Source organism: Musca autumnalis, unplaced genomic scaffold, assembly GCF_047663935.1.
Source record: "Musca autumnalis isolate F117 unplaced genomic scaffold, ASM4766393v1 scaffold_4, whole genome shotgun sequence".
NCBI classification, from domain to species: domain Eukaryota; kingdom Metazoa; phylum Arthropoda; class Insecta; order Diptera; family Muscidae; genus Musca; species Musca autumnalis.
Window position 1 is genome coordinate 16,614,153 of NW_027411977.1, and position 23,991 is coordinate 16,638,143.

A 23,991-nucleotide genomic window follows, 5' to 3' on the forward strand; every position below is an offset into this window, starting at 1 on the left:
CTCAATTTACTCAAGTAATTGCAATTGGTTTGAACTCATTTTTATGCATACGAAATTGAGCAGAAGCTGTTGCTGTTCGATCTAACTCAACTTACGAGCAATTGCTTACTTGACTCAACTCATCGCTTTTACTCGTTTTTATGCATAAGACCCAATGTTTCAATGTTATTTATTACCAATATCACATGCGGTTGCTTCTTTGTCCAATAAAATATTCTTATTATCCTTTTTCATATTCGTGAATTCAATTATAAAATGTATTGGCCATTTAATTTAATTGAAAAGCACCTATACTTTAAGAAAACACACAAACAGATTTCTGCACTACCGATCCACATACAACGACTGCTTTAAAGGAACTGCAAAAATAAAGCAAACTGATGCTTAAAAAATGTTATCTGCCTTCCTAAACCACCAAGCAGAAAAAAGCATGAGAACTCGTACCGTTTTTTTCTTTCCCTCTTCGTTTGTTAGGTTCATAAAAATCAGCAACAAAAAACAGTAACAAACTTACATACAAGCCTTCACCGGAGCACAAATAAATAAACAAGCCAAATGCCACACAAACGCTCCATCCCTTCATGCTGCAAAAATTCCATGACCGTGCTTTGAAATATACATAGCAACGACACTCTCATCTCAAGAAAATAAAAAACACAGCACATTGTTGTAGCTCTCTCTTTATGCCCTAAAAATGTTGTTTCTCTCACTCTTGAGGGCGAGAACATGCGACAAACGTTGAAAACCATTTTAACTACAGAAATTTATTAATAACCATAAACAAATTTCAATAAATTATTTGTTTGAAATCGTTTATCGATCGCTTTCTAGTAATATTTTCATGTTTGATAAACATTTTCCCTATATATTCGTAATATTTTATCGCCATTCGACAAAAATATGGTTATAAAGCTTTTAATGAAAATTTTCTGGGTGGCTTTTTTTCTGTGTATGTACACCAACACAATTGACATCAACAGACAGGTCAAGCGTCCCTCTTCCAAGTATAGCTTATTTGCCCGCAATTTCTCTTCCAGGAATATAGATATAAGCTGTCATATTCCTTGCTATATTTCTTACCTTATTTAAAATTTCTCGTTGATCGGACTATTACTGTGACCTACAGAGCAGCTACAAAATTTGATAAATATTATGTTTTTGGTCCATTTCACTAGCTAAATATTTCACGATCATCACTAATAAAAATAGGGATCTGTTCTAGTCTGAACCCGACCGCCATACAAAATTTCGTGACGATCGGTCCGTAATTGCAGCCTAGAGTTTGATTAAATTTATAAAGGGCAGACGGACGGACACACATCTCAAAATTTCGTTGACCACAGGTTTTATTCGTTGGCACTATCTTATAAGCAATAGATAGTAGACTTATACCCCTATAGTTGAAGCACACAGTCTTATCTCCTTTCTTGTGGACGGGACACAAAATGCTCAGGTTCTAATCGTAGGGTACCTGTTCTTGCTGGCAGATTGTGCTAACTAGCTGATGCATGCACATTACCAGCGTGTCGTCTCTGGTTTCGAAAAGCTCGGCTGGAAGCCATCGGCTCCTGCTGTCTTATTATTTTCAGTCGGTTTATTGCTGTCTTTACCTCATCTTGGCCGGGCGGTATGCATGCAATGCCATCTAGTGGGAGTGGATATGTGTTATCTTGGTCAACTTCACTAGTATTGTATACTAACAGTATCAGTTACCAGATTACCTTGCTGGTTGTTAGCGGCACAAGGAATGATTTTATTAAGCAATTGGGCTAATTCACAGTGGGCCCACTTGTATGGAAAAGAGTGCCAAAAATAGTTCTAATTGAGCTACCACCTCCAAATTTTAAACGTAGTTTTATAACAAGCCAAAAAGATAGAAAACCATTTTTAGTAGATGTAGGTCCATATTTGGGTATAGCTCCCACAGAAAGGTACCGCCCGATTTTTGGTATTTTGACGATTTTACCCACATTTTCCAACCGATTTGGCTGTAATTTTGCATTTTGAGTTCTGAGTGAGCAAAATACGTCCTTAAAAAAATGCTCAGTACAGGTCCATGTTTAGGTATAGCTCACATATAAACGTACATCTCTGTTCGCTTTGCACTCTGTATTCCCGGGTTCGATTCCCAGGCTGGGCAAAAACATCATACTTTTCAACAGTCGAGACATTTTCTGAGTATTTCAGCCATGTAAAACTTCTCTACAAGTGGTGTCTTAAGGCACGCCGTTCGGACTCGGTGGTAAGAGGAAGGTCGCAGATAATTGCTCTAATATGAATCGGCGTGCACCTATTGATATGCGAGAAGTCTCCCGTATCCCTTCTGGGATGTTTGTGGAACGATGCCTTCCATCTATCACATCAATTTGATTTCTTGAGCTAATATGAATAGGCGTGAACTCATTGATATGTGAGAAGTATCGAGTGTCCCTTCGACGATATGTATGGAAACATGAATCTGTAGTGATTGCAGCTTACCAATGTCCAACTTTCGTGTTGTATCTGTTTGCGCTTTATTTACTACGTTTAATCGGGTACGTACTTTTGATGCAACAAGGTGTTGCTCGGAGTCTATGTTCGCTCCTCGGAACGATTGCATATTTAACGCACTCAATGAATCCCTTTCGCCTATCACAACGTGATCAGTTTGATTTCTTGTATTTTCTTCTTGGTCTGGAGGTAGCCAAGTGTCCTTCGGAATGTCGAGATGCTTAAGTCTGGTACTACTAACCACCATATTTTTTGCCTCTGCGAAGTCTATCAGAATTAATTCATTGTCAGATGTTTCACTGTAGAGACTGAATTCCCCGGCTGTTGGCCGAAAAATATGCATCTTTCCCCTTTTGGCATAAAAGACGCCTAGAATACTTTAAGTGTCATGGGCAGAATAACGGTCTGGTAGCATGAGCCTGAGAATTCAAAGCCCCTTTGGGGTTTTGTTTTTCTGACCTTATACCATCACCTACATTTGGAATTGTTCACCCCCAGACAATATCGCTTGGGAAAGTGGACATGCTCTGAGAAATCAAAACAATTTTGGGGTTTTCAATTCTGACCTAATACCATTAATTCCATTTAGAATTTGTCGTATCCCAGACAATATCAGTTGGGAACGTGAACTCGGGAGGTACTGTAATATGGGGGCTATTGTGAAATATAAACCTATGTTGAAAACCTTCTGAAGGGATGTTTTCTACTCCCAAAGAAAACAAAATACATATATTTAGCCAAATGGAAAATAAGCTCTAGACCCTCGAAATAGGTAAAATCACGAGGTACCTTTATATGGGCGCTACTCCGAACTATAAAAATTTTCTGCGAAATGATGTTTTTCCCCTGGGAAACGAAGATGCCAAATTATTATTTGGAAAATATGGGTAAGACATAAAAAAATACTCGAAATCGGGGTATACGCTTTTGTACCAGTGCAAATAGCAAGATAATACTCTGGTTACAGATTGTTTTTAGACACCGTGAGTATACTATTCTCCCTTTTTCCCCTCAAGATGGGGTATACGGTAAGAATTATTTTACGCTTTTATTGCAAAATGTCATGTACCGATTATCTTAAGATGCACAAATAAGCCTGGGAAACAAAACAATCTCAAAAACAACATAATAAGCACTAGTACCATCCACGTAAGTCATATTTGAAACAAGAACTCTACGTGGTCAGATAACAGTTATACCCTAACATATATACAGAAACCATATTCTAGGACATCTACAGTCTGCAACCCACCATTTTAATTCTGGCACTAGATGGCAGCTTATATTAATGTTGGATAATCTTAAACCCCTGACCTACATGGGAAAATTGTTCCCGAGGTGGACACTGGTGGGCATCATGACTAAAACCTTAGGTCAAATTTATAAACATGATCAAATAGGCATTGCAACTTAAATCTAAGGCCCCTCTTAAGAGTTCCAATACTAATCAAACATTGATACGACCTATTCAGGATTAAACAACAATGCCAACAATCTTTTGAAACACAACAATTGTCAGTCATCCAACCAGCCAGGCAGGCTCTGACTGTTTAAGCCATCCAGACAGGCATGATCAACGCGAAAAGTGCGTGGACTGATTACAGCACGACAGACGTTAGCAACAAAACAAAGCAAACAAATGCGGATGAAAGAATATATGAATCTGTCTGTCCGTCTGCTTGCTTGGAACGAAACACAATAACAATAAAATCATAACATTACAACAGAATAAATGGTGATGATCTTCAATGAGCTGTTAAACAATCAACGATTAAACGTCATTCATAATTGTCAAAAAAGCAGAAAGAAAGATGTACAGGTAACAACAGGAACCATGAACCCAACTGAGTCAAGCTCAGATAAGCTAAACCAATTCAAGTAATGTTGTTTTTGGTGTTGCTAAATTCATTCATAAACTGAGTTAAAAGTAAATCAAAACAAATTCTGTGGATGTTAAGGCACGTATTATGACGTTCAAGATGCTGAAACCCTTTTTGTACGTTCATGGCCTTACAGGGAATACACCCTAGCCACTTGGGTTTGGAGCGATAATCTTGGTTTGTTTCTTTTGGGTTGGAACAACTTGTTTGTTTCTGATGGTGATACGACGCGTCATTAATACGCGTGTTCGCTCCTTCTTTTTCTTCAATTGCCCGTTTGGATGGCACAGCATTTACACTGTTAAGAAGAAAAAAAGAGCGAAACGCGTCGGTGTTTTATCTACCCACAATTTGTGTAAAAAGTTAGGATAGTTTTTTTTTCTTCTTTGTGCGTATCTTCCCTTGTCGTCGTCGGCAGCTTATAAATAACAGAATTTTGTATGTGACGATTGCTTGGTATTAGTCAGAATAGTTGATCATCATTATCATCGTCAGTTTTATTAGCAGAAGCAGCATCACCATCCAGAACATTAACTCTTTATTGTGTTCTTCTTCTTTATCGTCGTCACTATTTTAGCGTGGAGCGTCAGCCACACTTTGCTTTACAGCCGCATTATTAAAAGACGCGTTCCTTTAGTGTAATTTCATTTAATCTTAGTCGGATCATATTGTTCTTATAACACGAGTCGTTTGTCGAGTCTCTTTCAAGTTTTAAAAGAGGGTGTTGCTGCCAAAAAATGATGTAAGATGTAAATTTTCTACCGGCTATGAGTCACTAAGGGATTTTTAAAGTATAGAAAATCTTCTTTCTATAGAAGACCTGTAGAAGGTCTTCTCTTTATAAAAGAGATGTAGAAGGCCTATTCTCTATAGAAGATCTATACAGAATTTTTTGTGTATAGAAGACCTGTAGTAGAAATCCTGTGTAGAAGACATGTTGAAGGTATTCTGTTTATAGAAGACGTGTAGAAGGTGACGTAGTGGATGAATGATACCAAGCAACGGTCTTGACCGGCTTTAACATGGCAAAGCCCAGGATTTACCTTGGTCCCTCTTTCACCTCAAGTGGACACTGACCTCCCCGTGGTGTCACCTGGGGAACTGCCTTTAGCACCCGTTAAAGGTAGTGAGTAGTGAGTGTATTATAGCTGCCATGACGTAAAGCATGAATTTGGTTGCGGATTCGTAGTTAGTCGGAGACTAAAACATCTGGTATCCAGCTTCACCCCAGTGAATGAAAGACTTGCTGCAATTCGAAATTCTTCAACAGCAGCTTTATTTGTGCTCATGCTCCCACTGAAGAAAAGGACGAACAGACCAAAGTTATATTTTACGAGCGCTTAGAAGAAACATATGACCGTTGCCCTGCCCATGATATTAAAATCACTCTAGGCGATTTTAATGCCAAAATTGGAAAGGAGAATATCTTTGGTCCTACAGTCGGGAAATTCAGTCTCCACAGTGAAACATCTGACAATGGTATGAGGCTGATAGACTTTGCAGCTGCAAAAAACATGGTAGTTAGCAGTACCAGATTTAATCATCTCGATATTCATAAGGGCACCTGGCTGTCTCCAGATCAAAGAACAAGTAATCAAATTGATCATGTTGTAATAGATGGAAGACATTCATCCAGCGTGTTGGATGTACGATCGTTCCGAGGCGCAAACATTGATTCGGACCAAAGGTACGTACCCGTCTAAACGTTGCAAATAAAGCACGAACAGACTCAACGCGGAAGTTGGACATCGATAGGCTGCAAACACAACAGATAGCCACAGCATATTCCACTCAACTAGCCCAATTGCTTAACGTGAGCACTCCTTGTCCCGATAACATAACAACACAATGGCAACATATTGCCCACTCCATGCAAACAGCCGCAAAATCCATACTTGGATTCTAGAGACCTCCACAAAGGAATTCATGGTATGACCAGGAGTGTCGTGCTGCTACCGAAGAGAAAAATGCGGCATATAGAGCTACTTTACAATCAGTAGCAACGCGTAGCGCACGAGAGAGATATCGGGAGGAAAGGAGAGAAGAGAAACGGCTTTTCCGCAAGAAGAAGAGAGAAATGGAAAAGCGGGAGTGTGAAAAAATCGAGATGTACAGGAGACAGAATGAAGTCCGAAAATTCTACCAAAGAGTGAAACATCAAACAGATGGCTTTGGTACAGGCACATCCTCCTGTAGAGACCAGCAAGGTAATCTGGTAACAGATACAGGTAGCGTGCTCAGGATATGGAAGAAACATTTCTCCAATCTGCTGGTATCCAATAGTAGCGAAGACGATGATACCACAGATCCAATCCCAGAAGATGGTATAGAATGTATACCGCCCGGCCAAGATGAGGTAAAAACAGCAATCAAGCGGCTGAAGAATAATAAAGCAGCAGGAGCCGATGGCTTACCAGCCGAGCTGTTTAAAACCGGAGGCGACGCGCTGATAAGGTTTATGCATCAGCTAGTTAGCACCATCTGGCAGGAAGAACGCGTACCCGACGATTGGAACCTGAGCATCCTATGTCCCGTCCACAAAAAAGGAGATAAGACTGTATGCTCAAACTATAGGGGCATAAGTCTTCTCCCTATTGCCTATAAGATATTGTCAGGGATATTGTGCGAACGACTAAAGCCAATGGTCAACGAAATAATTGGACCATACCAATGTGGCTTTAGACCTGGCAAGTCCACCATTGACCAGATATTTACCCTGCGGCAAATCCTAGAGAAGACCCAAGAGATGCAGATCGACATATTTCACCTTTTTTTCGATTATAAAGCAGCATTCGACAGTCCCCTCCGATCAAAGGTATTCCACGCAATGTCTGAATTTGGTATCCCCGCAAAGCTCATCCGGCTTTGTAAGATGACTTTAACTGATACTAGGTCCTCAGTTAAAATTGGAAAGAACCTCTCCGAAGAATTTTGTACCAAAAGAGGTTTTAGACAAAAAGGTTTTAGACAACCTTTCGTGTGACCTATTCAACATTTTGCTGGAAAAGGTAATACGAGATGCAAATGTCAAAAGAAATGGCACAATTTACACCAATAGCCACATGTTACTTGCCTATGCTGATGACATAGACATCATGGGACGATCAGTAAAGGAAGTAACTGATACCATTAGGAAGGTCGAAGCAGAATCTGCGAAAGTGGGTCTGGCGGTGAACGGCGAAAAGACCAAATTGATGGTGTCGACGCGCAAAGCGTCCATAGAGCTCGGACCAACTGTAGAAGTTGGTACCTACAATTTTGAGGTAGTTAAAGACTTCGTCTACCTCGGCACTGCCATAAACACAACAAACAACATCAGTTGTGAAATAAGAAGAAGAATTGTATTGGCCAACAGATGCTACAATGGTCTAAGTAAGCAATTTAAAAACAAAGCCACATCTCGTCAAACAAAAATAACACTATACAAAACGCTGACACTACCCGTGCTAATGTATGGCTCCGAAGCATGGGTACTTGCGCAAGCAGATAAGGCAGTGCTTGGTGTGTTTGAGAGGAAAATTCTTCGAAAGATCTACGGGCCGATTTGCGTTGACGGTGAATATCGACGTCGTATGAACCACGAGCTATATAAGCTATACAAAGGCATGAATATAGTTAAACGTATCGAGATGCAACGATTGCGTTGGCTAGGGTATATCATGATGAACCCGCTAAAAAGGCGTATGAATACATGCCACATGGCGGTGCACGCAGAATCGGCAGGCCTAAGCTTCGATGGAGCAAACAAGTGGATGAAGAAATGGAAAGGCGCGGTATTCCAAAAAGTCAAGCGAAAAACAGAGAGGAATGGAGATCTTTTCCTAGTTCGGTCTATGGAACAAATGTTCTGTAATGGGCCAACTAAGTAAGTAAGTAGAAGGCCTTCTCTCTATAGAAGACAAATATTGTCTATATTTGGTCTATAAAAGACCTGTAAAAAGTATCCTGAATAAGGACGACTTGTGGAAGATCCTCTGTATGTAGAACATCTGTATAAGGTATTCTGTGTATAGAAGACCTGTAGAAGGTCAATTCTCTATAGAAGGACTATAAAAGGTCTTCTGTGTATAGAAGACCAGTAAAGTATCTGTAGATGGTATTCTCTCTATAGAAGACCTGTAGAGGATTTACTATTTACTAGAGTTGGGTAATCTAGTTCCTAGTTCCTTGTACTAGTTCCAAACCGTATGAGTAACATCATGAAATATAACGTGTGATAGTAAGTATACGCAGTTTGTTCAAAGAAAAAATGTGGGCCATTGGAACTGCGAAGTGAACTATATAGTTCCATATAGTTCCTTTGGCACAACTCTACTATTTACAGGGGATGTGTAGACGGACTTTTTTATAGGAGATCTGTGATGGCTTCTGTTTGTAGAAGACATTCGGTTAAAGAAGGCGTGTCGAAGGTTTCCGTGTATAGAATATAGTCTTCTGTGTATAGGAGACTGGTAGAAGGTTATATGTGTATTGAAGATCTGTTCAAGGTCTTGTGTGAATAGAACACCTGTTGAAGGCCTCTTGTGAATAGAAGACCTGTTGAAGGTCTTTTGTGTATGTCAGAGCTGTTGAAGGTTTCTTACGTTTAGAAAACCTGCTGAAGGGCTTTTATGTATAGAAGACCTGTTGATGGTATTCAGTGTATAGAAGACCTGCATATGGGTTTCGACCTGCAGAAGGTCTGAAGACCTGCAGAAGGTCTTCTGCGTAATAGAGGACATGCAGAAAGTCTTCTGCGTATAGAATACCTACAGAAGGTCTTCTGTGTATAAAAGACCTGCAGAAGGTCTTCTGTGTATAGAAGCCCTGCAAAAGGCCTTCTGGGTATATAAGACCTGCAGAAGGTCTTGTGTGTATAAAAGACCTGCAAAGTGTATTCTGTGTATAGAAGACCTGCAAAATGTATTCTGTGTATAGAAGACCTTAAGAAAGACCTGCTGAAAGTCTTTTATGTATAGAAGACCTGGGGAAGGCCTTCTGTGTATAGAAGACCTGCAGAAAGTCTTCTGCGTATAGAAGACCTACAGAAGGTCTTCTGTGTATAATAGACCTGCAGAAACTCTTCTGCGTATAGAAGACCCTCAAAGGGTATTCTGTGTATAGAAGACCTGCAGAAGGTCTTCTGTGTATAGAAGACTTACATAAGGTCTTCTGTATAGAAGACTGAGAAAGGCCTTCTGTGTATAGAAGACCTGCAGAAAGTCTTCTGTGTATAATAGACCTGCAGAAAGTCTTCTGCGTATAGAAGACGTGCAGAAGGTATTCTGTATAGAAGACCCGCTGAAGGTCTTTTATGTATAGAAGACCTGTCGAAGGTCTTCTGTGTATAGAAGACCTGGGGAAGGCCTTCTGTGTATAGAAAACCTGCGGAAAGTCTTCTGTGTATAGAAGACCTGCAGAAGGTCTTCTGTGTATAGAAGACCTGCAGCAGGCCTTCTGTGTATAGAAGACTTGTAGAAGGTCTTCTGTGTATAAAAGACCTGCAGGAGGTCTTCTGTGTATAGAAGACCTGCAGTAGGTCTTCTGCGTATAGAAGACATGCAGAAGGTCTTCTGTGTATAGAAGACCTGCAGAAGGTCTTCTTTGTATAGAAGAGCTATAGAAGGTCTTCTGTGCATAGAAGACCTGCAGAAGGCCTTCTGGGTATATAAGACCTGCAGACGGTCTTCGGTATATAAAAGAAGGCCTTCTGTGTATAAAAGACCTTAAGAGAGACATTCAGAAGGTTTTCGGTGTATAGAAGACCTGCTGAGAGTGTGTTTTATATATAGAAGACCTGCAGAAGCCCCTCTCTGGTTAGAAGACCTGCAGAAGGTCCTCTCTGGTCAGAGGACCTGCGGAATGTCTTCTGTATATAGAAAACCTGGAGAAGGCCTTCTGTGTATAGAAGATCTGCAGAAAGTCTTCTGTGTATAGAAGGCCTGCAGAAGGTCTTCTGTAGTAGGCATTCTGTGTATATAAGACCTGCAGAAGGTCTTCGGTGTATAGAAGAAGGTCTTCCGTGTACAGTAGACCTGGAGAAGGCCTTCTGTGTACAGAAGACCTTAAGAAAGTCTTCTGTGTATAGAAGGCCTGCAGAAGGTCTTCTGTGTATAGAAAACTTGCAGAAGGTCTTCTGTGTAAAGAACACCTATAGTAGGCATTCTATGTATATAAGACCTGCAGAAGGCTTTCGGTGTATAGAAGACCTGCTGAAGGTCTTTTATATATAGAAGACCTGCAGAAGGTCTTCTCTGCTTAGAAGACCCGCAGAAGGTCTTCTGTGTATAGAAGGCCTGCAGAAGGCCTTCTGTGTATAGAAGACCTGCAGAAAGTCTTCAGTGTATAGAAGACCTGCAGAAGGCCTTATGTGTATAGAAGACCTGTAGAAAGCCTTATGTGTATAGAAGGCTCGCAGAAGGTCCTCTCTGGTTAGAAGACCTGCAGAAGGCCTTATGTGTATAGAAGACCTGCAGAAGGCCTTATGTGTATAGAAGACCCGCAGAAGGTCTTCTGTGTATAGAAGGCCTGCAGAAGGCCTTCTGTGTATAGAAGACCTGCAGAAGGCCTTCTGTGTATGGAAGACCTACAGAAGGCCTTCTGTGTATAGAAGACCTGCAGAAGGCCTTCTGTGTATAGAAGACCTGCAGAAGGTCTTCTGTGTATAGAAGACCTGCATAAGGCCTTCTGCGTATAGAAGACACGCATAAGGTCTTTTGTGTATAGAATAACTGCAGAAAGACTTCTGTGTATAGAAGACCTGCAGAAGGCCTTCTGTGTATAGAAGACCTGCTGAAGGTCTTCAGTGTATAGAAGACCTGCAGAAGGTCTTCTGTGTATACAAGAAGTGCAAAAGGTCTTCTATGTATAGAAGACCTTCAGAGTTTCTTCTGTGCATAGAAGATCTGCAGAAGGTCTTCTGCGAATAGAAGTTCTGCAGAAGGTTTTCTGGGTAAAGAAGTTCTGCAGAAGGCCTTCTGTGTATAGATGACCTATATAAGGTCTTCTGCCTTTAGCAACGATGTAGAAGGTATTCGGTGTATAAAAGATCTGTAGAATGTCTTCTGTGTATAGACGACCTGTCAAAAATTATATGTGTATGGAAGACCTCTAGAAGTTCTGCTGTGTTTGAAAAACCTCTAGAAGGTCTTCTGTGTATAGAAGACCTGTGGAAGGGTTTTTGTGTATAGATTTGTAGAAGGTCTCCTGTTGAAGGTCTTCTGCGTATAAATGATCCTTGAAGGTCTTCTGTCTATAGGCTACTTGTAGAAGGTCTTCTGGATATAAAATGCGTGTATAAAGTCTTTTGTGTATATAGACCTTAGGTATAGACCTACAAAGTGCAAAGTACGGACAACTTTTAGAAGTTTTTCTGTATATTGAAGGAGACCTTTATAAGATCTTCTGTCCATAGAAGACCCGTTTGTACCTTTATAAGATCGTCTTTATAAAATCGAAAACCTTTTAAGGAGATGTAGAATCACATAAAGTAGCTTCTAAAGTATTTTTTATACATAAAGCCGCATTACCGAATTTTTATATTTTCAAGCTGCGTTGTTATCATTCCTAGATCCAATCATACCACCTCACAAATTGTATATTGCCTTTGGCTACCCTTTAGACTTTATTCCTGCCAAAACATTTCCTTTATATTTCAAATATTTTTTTTTAGTCTAGGCATATCCGTGTTACATTATCTTGGCACGTTCTTGGCTTAGGCATTATGCGGACGGCTTCTTCTTTGACTCATCAAAGAGAGATGCTTGTGTGACAATTGAGCTTTTAAAATGTTCGCGCTACAACGGCTTGATCTCTGTTACAACATCTCCACACCAATACTGCCATCTATAGCAGAAGTATGTCTGTCTTCGATCTTGGGATTTAATGAATGAAAGAAGAATTGAATTGGTTTATTAGAGGAGGTGGAGGTGTTGGCGGCATCCGATGAAGACTTCGAGTGTGCAAATAAAATGTTATTGTCATTTGTAACTACTTCTGGAGGTTTTATTTGCTTCGATCTTTTTCTTTTTGCCTCTACATTTGAGTGCAGATGTGGCGGATGTTGGTTGAAGAGGAAGTCTAAAATTTATAGTTGAAGGCAAGGTTTTATTGTTTGATGTTGTGTTCTTTATCTGTTTTTCGAAATTGGCTCTGGATACTGAATACGTATGTATGTTTGTATGTTATGCTGGTATGTGATTGACATGATCGTGATTTACACCATGCCGTTGGTTGTTTTTGTTTATTTTGGTTTTTAGGGTGCGTAAAAGAGACACCTAATAAAGAATCATTTGAAGTGTTCATTTCGTGGCAAAAGAATGAGGATTTCATTTGTCTAGGGCGTAAGATTGTCTGTAGTTCTCCAGACACGTCCCACGACCAAAGCATCATCGTTATTGAATGCTCCACACCTGTAAGTAGATGTAGCAAAAAATTGCGCAACACCCATTATGAAGAGCAATTGTTTAAGGTGTAAATTGGTAATTATTGTACAATATTAATTATATTCAATTTTTTAATTAGTCTAAAGTAAGGTTTAGATTACAATTTTACTGGATGGATTTTACGAAGCATAGCTGAGTAACGAAAGGAGCTACTTTCCTCCTGGTTAAACGAAAAACTCCTTTTGGAATGTACACATAACTACTCTCTGAATTGAGGTTTCTTCGAAAGATCGTTTACGAAATAAAATCATCCACAAATATATCTATAAAACTCCCTTATTTCTTAATATCAACTCTGCATAAGCGTCCATCAGGTTAAGTATGACTATCCCTCATGGTTTCGCCTAGTTAGTGCCTCGTTTTATCCACTTAATTGTGCAGCCCATTATTTGATAACGCAAATGCTGAAATTGTCGCAGCAATAAAGTTGGAATTTATTGTCAACTATGGCGTATCGCGTTTTATGCGAAACTATCGAAGCGCAACCGCCGCAACTATAAATGAAGAACATATGCGTGTGCGAACGGTTTTTATTTCAATAATTCCTCCTGTGGGGAATTTACTTTCGTACGAAACCATTTGAGGAAATGTAAGTGTTAATATTCCTGTATGAAAAAGTCTAGCACAAAATGGTAGTAGAAAAAACTATGGATAATCATACGCAAAAATATACACTAGGTCGTAACGAACTAAAAAATATTTTTCTCTTCTAGAAATCCACGCTTATGCAGCTCATTACAAGCCTGAAAATATTTTGAGGAAATCCACGCTTATGCAGCTCTTTACAAGCCTGAAAATATTTTGAGGAAATCCACGCTTATGGATCTCATTATAAGCCTGAAAATATTTTGAGGAAATCCACGCTTATGGAGGTCATTATAAGCCTGAAAATATTTTTAAGAAATCCAAGCTTATGGAGCTCATTATAAGCCTGAAAATATTTTTAAGAAATCCACGCTTATGGAGCTCATTATAAGCCTGAAAATATTTTTAAGAAATCCAAGCTTATGAAGCTCATTATAAGCCTGAAAATACTTTTAAGAAATCCACTCTTATGGAGCTCATTATAAGCCTGAAAATATTTTGAAGAAATCCAAGCTTATGGAGCTCATTATAAGCCTGAAAATATTTTGAAGAAATCCAAGCTTATGGAGCTCATTATAAGCCTGAAAATATTTTGAAGAAATCCAAGCTTATGGAGCTCATTATAAGCCTGAAAATATTTTGAAGAAATCCACGCTTATGGAGCTCATTATAAGCCTGAAAATATTTTGAAGAAATCCACGCTTATGGAGCTGATTATAAGCCTGAAAATATTTTGAAGAAATCCACGCTTATGGAGCTGACTATAAGCCTGAAAATATTTTGAAGAAATCCACGCTTATGGAGCTCAGTATGGGCCTGGAAATATTTTGAAGAAATCCAAGCTTATGGAGCTCAGTATTGGCCTGGAAATATTTTGAAGAAATCCACGCTTATGGAGCTCAGTATTGGCCTGGAAATATTTTGAAGAAATCCACGCTTATGGAGCTCAGTATTGGCCTGGAAATATTTTGAAGAAATCCACGCTTATGGAGCTCAGTATGGACCTGGAAATATTTGTAAGAAATCCACGCTTATGGAGCTCAGTATGGGCCTGGAAATATTTGTAAGAAATCCACGCTTATGGAGCTCAGTATGGGCCTGGAAATATTTGTAAGAAATCCACGCTTATGGAGCTCAGTATGGGTCTGGAAATATTTGTAAGAAATCCACGCTTATGGAGCTCAGTATGGGCCTGGAAATATTTGTAAGAAATCCACGCTTATGGAGCTCAGAATGGGCCTGGGAATATTTGTATGAAATCCACGCTTATGGAGCTCAGTATGGGCCTGGAAATATTTGTAAGAAATCCATGCTTATGGAGCTCAGTATGGGCCTGAAAATATTTGTAAGAAATCCACGCTTATGGAGCTCAGTATGGGCCTGAAAATATTTGTAAGAAATCCACGCTTATGGAGCTCAGTATGGGCCTGAAAATATTTGTAAGAAATCCACGCTTATGGAGCTCAGTGTGGGCCTGAAAATATTTGTAAGAAATCCACGCTTTTGGATTTCTTTATAAGCCTGAAAATATTTGTAAGAAATCCACGCTTATGGAGCTCAGTATGGGCCTGAAAATATTTGTAAGAAATCCACGCTTATGGAGCTCAGTATGGGCCTGAAAATATTTGTAAGAAATCCACGCTTATGGAGCTCAGTATGGGCCTGAAAATATTTGTAAGAAATCCACGCTTATGGAGCTCAGTATGGGCCTGAAAATATTTGTAAGAAATCCACGCTTATGGAGCTCAGTATGGGCCTGAAAATATTTGTAAGAAATCCACGCTTATGGAGCTCAGTATGGGCCTGAAAATATTTGTAAGAAATCCACGCTTATGGAGCTCAGTATGGGCCTGAAAATATTTGTAAGAAATCCACGCTTATGGAGCTCAGTATGGGCCTGAAAATATTTGTAAGAAATCCACGCTTATGGAGCTCAGTATGGGCCTGAAAATATTTGTAAGAAATCCACGCTTATGGAGCTCAGTATGGGCCTGAAAATATTTGTAAGAAATCCACGCTTATGGAGCTCAGTATGGGCCTGAAAATATTTGTAAGAAATCCACGCTTATGGAGCTCAGTATAGGCCTGAAAATATTTGTAAGAAATCCACGCTTATGGAGCTCAGTATGGGCCTGAAAAAATTTGTAAGAAATCCACGCTTATGGAGCTCAGTATGGGCCTGAAAAAATTTGTAAGAAATCCACGCTTATGGAGCTCAGTATGGGCCTGAAAATATTTGTAAGAAATCCACGCTTATGGAGCTCAGTATGGGCCTGAAAATATTTGTAAGAGATCTTATAGAGCTCATTATGGGCCTGAAAATATTTGTAAAAAATCCTAGGTTATCAAGCCCACTGTTGGTCTGAAAATGTTTTTAAGAAACCAATGCTTATGCAGCCGAACATGGGTCTGAAGATATTTTTAAAAAAATCCACGTTTACGAAGCTCATTATGGACCTGAAAATGTATTTAAGAAAGTCAAACCTATGGATCTCATCATAAGCCTTACAATAATCAGCCAGTACGTAAACTACGTCTGAGTTTGGACTTTCCAGGTTCAAATTTGCAAATATATATGGAAATATTTTTTTAGGAATCCACGCTTATGGAGCTCAGTATTGGCCTGAAAATATTTTTAAGAAATTCTCGCTTAGAAATCCTGATAATAATCTACCAGTACCTAGCAGACTTTCCATGTGCAGATTTGCAGATCATAGCCTCGAATACGTTAGAAGTACGCCAATTTTCGAATCGTTTCTCTCGTTTATAAACATTATTTTGAAATTCTCTCCTTGAAAATAGTTTGTCCACTTCGCGTTTTTTATAACGATACAACCTAACGTAGCAATGTATTCGTGAATTCAAAGAAAAACGAAAGCATTTGACTTGAGTTTTATTACCTTCGACTTGTCATAGGCAAATTGTGAGCAGAAAAAACCTTTACATTGTCACTTAACGCTGTTCATGTAACGTCAAGTTTTAGTCGGTAGGGCAATGAAGAAAACAAAAACGTCCATTTAAATTAAACCTAACGCAAAGCCAAGTTGCGTTTCAAATGCTCCATAATATCGTAAACAACTCAACGCAAACTGTTTCATAAAAAAGCCAACAACAATAGCAACGACGCACAACTATGACGACCCTAAAGAAAACTATTGTTGTCATATACGCGCCACTCGTAGCCGTACATTTGCGGTTCAATAACCCATAAAAAGCTCATTAATTATGCGCGTATCTGTCTGACACTCCAATTCAATGCACCGCTCCTCCAGCTGACTTTGTGTTTTTGTCATGTTCACATGTTTCTGGTGAAGTGCCCCCAACGGGGCACTAGAGCATGCCACATAACAAGGCAGGGACCCTATTTTTCAGCTTCTTCTTCTTCCACTTCCCTGTAGTTTATTTCCTTATCGCCTGTTTTTGTTTGCCACATAGCAAAGCAAAAACAAAAACAGGGGTAGGTAGCAGCGGAAAGTTTTGTGGCAACTTCAGCCACTTCAGCTTAGGCCCTTAACAACAAGTTCGTGGCTAAACAAGAACATAAAATGGCAAGGTGTTTCTTTTGTTTAAAACCATGAAGGCGACTTGTAGCCAATATGTAAAAGTGGTTGATATTTTATAATAAACTTTGGTAGCAAGTTGCTCGGGTTTTTTGGCAGTACACCGCTACACCACAAATGCCGCATGTCGTTTATTTTTCCATTTGCGCAATAAGAGTTCCACCAGCCAAGCAAAACGATCGTCCGAGCTAGACACAGCCGTAACATTTCGTTTTGTCCCTTAACGCGGCAATGTCGTTTTCGTTACAGTTATGGGTTATTTTCTGGTTTCTTGTGGAACCCCCTCTCCGTCACGTTTAAAAATGATAATTAATTAATCGTAAATTACGCCGGCATACAATTCTACTTGACATAGTTTTTTCGCTCCCTAAACTCAAAATTGCTACAAGTTTTGCCACCACTTTTCATATCTTTTGTGGTTTCGAATAGAATTCGCTTGGCCAAACGGTAACTGCAGATACATTCTGCTTGTTGTGGTTTTTGATAGCCCTGTATAAACTTGTACTTGTTATGTGGCATGGGAATGGTGTGGCAGGGGATTTGGTATGAAAGTAAGAGTGGAATTTCTTACAGGAAAATTGTAATAGCAACGAATAATGATAACATTTTAATTCGTTCATTTTTGCCATTGACATTTAAAAGTAAATATTCGAAATTAAGTTATTAAAATAAAACAAGCGAAGTAGACATTATTAGAGTATCAAAACAATGTGAGTTCGAAGAAAATGTAAATTATAATTTCACGAACTTCGAGGATACTTAGCTCAGAGTAAGGGAAAGTCCTGTGCAAATATTGGGTATATGTAAATTAAATAAACAGTCGGGGATAATTCTTTGCATTTGGATAGAAAAGTCTCAGAGTCATCCTAAGGTTTGCAAAGCGAATCTATGGAGCTCATTTTTGGCCTAAAAATATTTTTAAAAAATCCCAACCTACGGAGCTCAGTTTTGGCCTAATTTTTTTTTTAAAGAATTCACGCTTATGGAGCTCAGTTTTGGACACAATTTTTTTTATTTAAAGAATGCACGCTTATGGAGCTCAGTATTGGCGAAAACACATGCTTAAAGAATCCACGTTGATTATTGGCCTGAAAATATATTTAAAGAATCCACGCTGATTATTGGGCTGAAAATATATTTAAAGAATCCACGCTTGTGGAGCTCATTATTGGCCTGAAAATATTTTTAAAAATCGACTCTTATGGAGTTCAATATTGGCCTGAAAATATTTTTAAAGAATCCACGCTTATGGAGCTCATTATTGGCCTGAAAATATTTTTAAAGAATCCACGCTAATAGAGCTCATTATAGGCCTGAAAATATTTTTAAAGAATCCTGAAATTATTTTTAAAGAATCCACGCTGATGGAGCTCATTATTGGCCTGAAAATATTTTTAAAAAATCCACGCTTGTGGAGTTCAATATTGGACTGAATCCACGATTATGGAGCTCATTATAGGCCTGAAAATACTTTTTAAGAATCCACCCTTATGGAGCTCATTATTGTCCTGAAAATATTTTTAATGAATCCACGCTTATGGTGCTCATTATAGACCTGAAAATACTTTTAAAGAATCCACCATTATGGAGCTCATTATTGTCCTGAAAATATTTTTAAAGAATCCACGCTTATGGAGCTCATTATCGGCTTTAAATTATTTTTTAAAGAATCCACGCTTATGAAGCTCATTATTGGCCTGAAAATATCTTTAAAGAATCCACGCTAATGGAGCTCATTATCGGCTTTAAATTATTTTTTAAAGAATCCACGCTTATGAAGCCCATTATTGGCCTGAAAATATTTTTAAAGAATCCACGCTTATGAAGCTCATTATTGGCCTGAAACTATGTTTTAAGAATCTACGCTTATGGAGCTCATTATAGGCCTGAAAATGGAGCTCATTATTGGCCTGAAAATATTTTTAAAGAATCCACGCTTATGGAGCTCATTATTGGCCTGAAAATATTTTTAAAGAATCCACGCTTATGGAGCTCATTATTGGCCTGAGACTATGTTTAAAGCATCCACGCTTATGGAGCTCATTATAGGCCTGAAAATGAAGCTCATTATTGGCCTAAAAATATTTTTAAAGAATTCATGCTTATAAAGCTCATTATTGGCCTGAGACTATTTTTAAAGAATCCACGCTTGTGGAGCTCATTATCGGCCTGAAAATATTTTTAAAGAATCAACATTTATGGGGTTCAATATTGACTTGAAAATATTTTTAAAGAATCTACATTTATGGGGTTAAATATTGGCCTGAAAATATTTTTAAAGAATCTACACTTATGGGGTTCAATATTGGCCTAAAATGTTTTTAAAGAATCTACGCTTATGGAGCTTATTATAGGTCTGAAAATATTTTTAAAGAATCCACGCTTGCGGAGCTCATTATTAATCTGAAAATATTTTTAAAGAATCTAAATTTATGGAGTTCAATATTGGCCTCAAAATGTTTCAAAGAATCCACGCTGATGGAGCTCATAATTGGCCTGAAAATATTTTTAAAGAATCCACGCTTATGGATCTCATTATAAGCCTGAAAATATTTTGAAGAAATCCAAGCTTATGGAGCTCAATATTGGCCTGAAAATATATATAAACAATCCACGCTTATGGATCTCATTATTAACCTGAAAATACGTTGAAGAAATCCACGCTTATGGGCCTCATTATTAACCTGAAAATATTTTGAAGAAATCCACGATTATGGACCTCATTATTAACCTGAAAATATGTTTTAAGAATCCATGCTTTAAAAATCCACGCTTATGAAACTCACTATGGGCCTGAACATATTTGTATGAAATCCAGTCTTATGAAGCTCATTATGGACCTGAAAATATGTTTAAAGAATCCACGCTTTAAAAATCCACGCCTATGAAGCTTATTATGAACCTGAAAATATTTGAAAGAAATCCACGCCTATGAAGCTCATTATGGACCTGAAAATATTTGAAAGAAATCCACGCCTATGAAGCTCATTATGGACCTGAAAATATTTGAAAGAAATCCACGCCTATGAAGCTTATTATGGACCTGAAAATATTTGAAAGAAATCCACGCCTATGAAGCTCATTATGGACCTGAAATATTTGAAAGAAATCCACGCCTATGAAGCTCATTATGGATCTGAAAATATTTGAAAGAAATCCACGCCTATAAGGCTCATTATGGACCTGAAAATATTTGAAAGAAATCCACGCCTATGAAGCTTATTATGGTCCTGAAAATATTTTAAAGAAATCCACGCCTATGAAGCTCATTATGGACCTGAAAATATTTGAAAGAAATCCACGCCTATGAAGCTCATTATGGACCTGAAAATATTTGAAAGAAATCCACGCCTATGAAGCTCATTATGGACCTGAAAATATTTGAAAGAAATCCACGCCTATGAAGCTCATTATGGACCTGAAAATATTTGAAAGAAATCCACGCCTGTGAAGCTCATTATGGACCTGAAAATATTTGAAAGAAATCCACGCCTATGAAGCTCATTATGGACCTGAAAATATTTGAAAGAAATCCACGCCTATGAAGCTCATTATGGACCTGAAAATATTTGAAAGAAATCCACGCCTATGAAGCTCATTATGGACCTGAAAATATTTGAAAGAAATCCACGCCTATGAAGCTCATTATGGACCTGAAAATATTTGAAAGAAATCCACGCCTATGAAGCTCATTATGGACCTGAAAATATTTGAAAGAAATCCACGCCAATGAAGTCAATTATGGATCTGAAAATATTTGAAAGAAATACACGCCTAGAAGCTCATTATGGTCTTAAAAAATCCACGCTTTTACGATTTTATTATTACATCGCAATTTCTGTTTGCAATGATATCGGCCTCATATTATCCGAATAAACCAACACCAAATTTTTAAAGAATCCGCCCTTATGGGGCTCGTTATAAACCTGAAAATATTCGTAAGAAATCCGCGCTTATGAAGCTTTTTATGAAACTGAAAATATTTGTAAGAAATCCAAGCCTGTGATGCTCATTAAAGAATCCACGCTTATGGAGCTTTTTATGAAACTGAAAATATTTGTAAGAAATCCAAGCCTGTGATGCTCATTAAAGAATCCACGCTTATGGAGCTTATTATAGGTCTGAAAATATTTTTAAAGAATCGACGCTTGCGGAGCTCATTATTAATCTGAAAATATTTTTAAAGAATATAAATTTATGGAGTTCAATATTGGCCTCAAAATGTTTCAAAGAATCCACGCTGATGGAGCTCATAATTGGCCTGAAAATATTTTTAAAGAATCCACGCTTATGGATCTCATTATAAGCCTGAAAATATTTTGAAGAAATCCAAGCTTATGGAGCTCAATATTGGCCTGAAAATATATATAAACAATCCACGCTTTAAAAATCCACGCCTATGAAGCTTATTATGGACCTGAAAATATGTTTAAAGAATCCACGCTTTAAAAATCCACGCCTATGAAGCTTATTATGGACCTGAAAATATGTTTAAAGAATCCACGCTTTAAAAATCCACGCCTATGAAGCTTATTATGGACCTGAAAATATGTTTAAAGAATCCACGCTTTAAAAATCCACGCCTATGAAGCTTATTATGGACCTGAAAATATGTTTAAAGAATCCACGCTTTAAAAATCCACGCCTATGAAGCTTATTATGGACCTGAAAATATGTTTAAAGAATCCACGCTTTAAAAATCCACGCCTATGAAGCTTATTATGGACCTGCAAATATGTTTAAAGAATCCACGCTTTAAAAATCCACGCCTATGAAGCTTATTATGGACCTGAAAATATGTTTAAAGAATCCACGCTTTAAAAATCCACGCCTATGAAGCTTATTATGGACCTGCAAATATGTTTAAAGAATCCACGCTTTAAAAATCCACGCCTATGAAGCTTATTATGGACCTGAAAATATGTTTAAAGAATCCACGCTTTAAAAATCCACGCCTATGAAGCTTATTATGGACCTGAAAATATGTTTAAAGAATCCACGCTTTAAAAATCCACGCCTATGAAGCTTATTATGGACCTGAAAATATGTTTAAAGAATCCACGCTTTAAAAATCCACGCCTATGAAGCTTATTATGGACCTGAAAATATGTTTAAAGAATCCACGCCTTAAAAATCCACGCCTATGAAGCTTATTATGGACCTGAAAATATTTGAAAGAAATCCACGCCTATGAAGCTCATTATGGACCTGAAAACATTTGAAAGAAATCCACGCCTATTAAGCTCATTATGGACCTGAAAATATTTGAAAGAAATCCACGCCTATGAAGCTCATTATGGACCTGAAAATATTTGAAAGAAATCCACGCCTATGAAGCTCATTATGGTCCTGAAAATATTTGAAAGAAATCCACGCCTATGAAGCTTATTATGGACCTGAAAATATTTGAAAGAAATCCACGCCTATGAAGCTCATTATGGACCTGAAAATATTTGAAAGAAATCCACGCCTATGAAGCTCATTATGGTCCTGAAAATATTTGAAAGAAATCCACGCCTATGAAGCTTATTATGGACCTGAAAATATTTGAAAGAAATCCACGCCTATGAAGCTCATTATGGACCTGAAAATATTTGAAAGAAATCCACGCCTATGAAGCTCATTATGGACCTGAAAATATTTGAAAGAAATCCACGCCTATGAAGCTCATTATGGACCTGAAAATATTTGAAAGAAATCCACGCCTATGAAGCTCATTATGGACCTGAAAATATTTGAAAGAAATCCACGCCTATGAAGCTCATTATGGACCTGAAAATATTTGAAAGAAATCCACGCCTATGAAGCTCATTATGGACCTGAAAATATTTGAAAGAAATCCACGCCTATGAAGCTCATTATGGACCTGAAAATATTTGAAAGAAATCCACGCCTATGAAGCTCATTATGGACCTGAAAATATTTGAAAGAAATCCACGCCTATGAAGCTCATTATGGACCTGAAAATATTTGAAAGAAATCCACGCCTATGAAGTCAATTATGGATCTGAAAATATTTGAAAGAAATACACGCCTATGAAGCTCATTATGGACCTGAAAATATTTGAAAGAAATCCACGCCAATGAAGTCAATTATGGATCTGAAAATATTTGAAAGAAATACACGCCTAGAAGCTCATTATGGTCTTAAAAAATCCACGCTTTTACGATTTTATTATTACATCGCAATTTCTGTTTGCAATGATATCGGCCTCATATTATCCGAATAAACCAACACCAAATTTTTAAAGAATCCGCCCTTATGGGGCTCGTTATAAACCTGAAAATATTCGTAAGAAATCCGCGCTTATGAAGCTTTTTATGAAACTGAAAATATTTGTAAGAAATCCAAGCCTGTGATGCTCATTAAAGAATCCACGCTTATGGAGCTTTTTATGAAACTGAAAATATTTGTAAGAAATCCAAGCCTGTGATGCTCATTAAAGAATCCACGCTTATGGAGCTTATTATAGGTCTGAAAATATTTTTAAAGAATCCACGCTTGCGGAGCTCATTATTAATCTGAAAATATTTTTAAAGAATATAAATTTATGGAGTTCAATATTGGCCTCAAAATGTTTCAAAGAATCCACGCTGATGGAGCTCATAATTGGCCTGAAAATATTTTTAAAGAATCCACGCTTATGGATCTCATTATAAGCCTGAAAATATTTTGAAGAAATCCAAGCTTATGGAGCTCAATATTGGCCTGAAAATATATATAAACAATCCACGCTTTAAAAATCCTGGACCTGAAAATATGTTTAAAGAATCCACGCTTTAAAAATCCACGCCTATGAAGCTTATTATGGACCTGAAAATATGTTTAAAGAATCCACGCTTTAAAAATCCACGCCTATGAAGCTTATTATGGACCTGAAAATATGTTTAAAGAATCCACGCTTTAAAAATCCACGCCTATGAAGCTTATTATGGACCTGAAAATATGTTTAAAGAATCCACGCTTTAAAAATCCACGCCTATGAAGCTTATTATGGACCTGAAAATATGTTTAAAGAATCCACGCTTTAAAAATCCACGCCTATGAAGCTT